The sequence below is a fragment of the Trachymyrmex cornetzi genome, unplaced genomic scaffold (genome assembly GCF_001594075.2).
Source record: "Trachymyrmex cornetzi isolate Tcor2-1 unplaced genomic scaffold, Tcor1.1 scaffold884, whole genome shotgun sequence".
NCBI lineage: Eukaryota > Metazoa > Arthropoda > Insecta > Hymenoptera > Formicidae > Trachymyrmex > Trachymyrmex cornetzi.
In genome coordinates, this window is record NW_017300228.1 from 35003 (window position 1) to 36620 (window position 1618).

Here is a 1618-nt window from a genome sequence, read left to right on the forward strand (position 1 = left end):
GGTGGGCCATTTTAATCTCCCCACCTGAATTTCTCGGAATCTAAGCCAGATAGAGAAAAATGGTCCAGACAAAAGTAGAAGGGGACAGAGGGGGTCACCTAATGGTACCAAGGACCTTGACCTTGAACTCAATTTTCAAGGTTATTTCAAAGTTCAAATTAAAAAAGTGATTTTTTTAAATGGGAACACCTATTTTTGACCCCGGATTTGAAAAGAGCGGGAAATTTTACGTTCAAAATGATATGTTTATCAAGGTCATGGCAAGGTCGAACGAAGGTCAAATTTGCGAATTTAAACTCCCCACTTACATTTTTCAGAACCTAAGCCAAATACGTAAAATTGGTTCAGACAAATGTTAAAGGGGGTCGAGGGGGTCACCTCTGTACTCTGATCTTGACCTCTTGAACTCGATTTTCAAGGTTATTTCAAGGTTATTTTCAAAAAAAATTGAAAAATAACTGAAACTGTATTATTAATTCACTTTTTTTGTTAAAAATATTTTATTCGTCACCTTTACGAAATTTAGATTACGAAATGATAATCAAAATCTTAAAGACTTGTAAAAAAGAGAAAAATGGAAAAATGACTTAAACTGTATTATTAATTTACTTTTTTTGATTTTCCAAAATCTAAATCCATAAAAAAATCAAATTAATCTAAAAATTGAATAAATATTTATGAGATTGTTTTAGAGCTGTTCTTCACCTTAACAAAATGTAGATAATGCAATGTTAATCGAAATCTTACAAACTTATAAAAAAAAAGAAGAATCGAAGAATTATTGAATCGTACTTTATAACTATGAAAAATCAAATTGATGTAACAACTAAATAAAGTATGTATTTATGAGACAGGTATTCAAAATATTCATGAGACATGTACGTACTAAGGATTTTTAATATTCATTGTTTTTTTTCGCAATCATTATGGAGTCGCCGTCTTTACTGGGATATGGGTTATGGGTTGGGTTATGGTTATTGGTCCGATTATCGTTATGGGCTCGTTTTGGAATATGGGATGTGTTGGGTTATGGTTTAAGTTATTGGTTAGTACGATACTTATGCATGCGCAGTAGTGAAGTACGATACTTAGGTTCCGGTATATTCAATTAGGAAATCAAAATTCGCAAACTTGACCTTCATTCGACCTTGCCATGACCTTGATAAACATATCATGTTGAACGTAAAATTTCCCGCTCTTTTCAAATTCGGGGTCAAAAATAGGTGTTCCCATTTAAAAAAATCACTTTGACCTTGAAAATCGAGTTCAAGGTCAAGGTCCTTGGTACCATTAGGTGACCCCCTCTGTCCCCTTTTACTGTTGACAAAAGTTTGTCTGGACCATTTTTCTCTATCTGGCTTAGATTCCGAGAAATTTAGGTGGGGAGATTAAAATAGCCCACCGTGTATATATATATATTATACAGTGATGGGAGAAAGTTTGGCAACGGTCAAATATCTTGGAAAATAATGCTTATGGAAAAAAATGTTTAATACAAAAGTTTTAATATATCAAGTGGTCTATTATATGGTTATGTTGAAATGACCTTCATGTGACCTTGAAGGACACCGTGAAGGTCAACTTTGAAATCTTAAATGGAAACACCTATTTTCTTTTA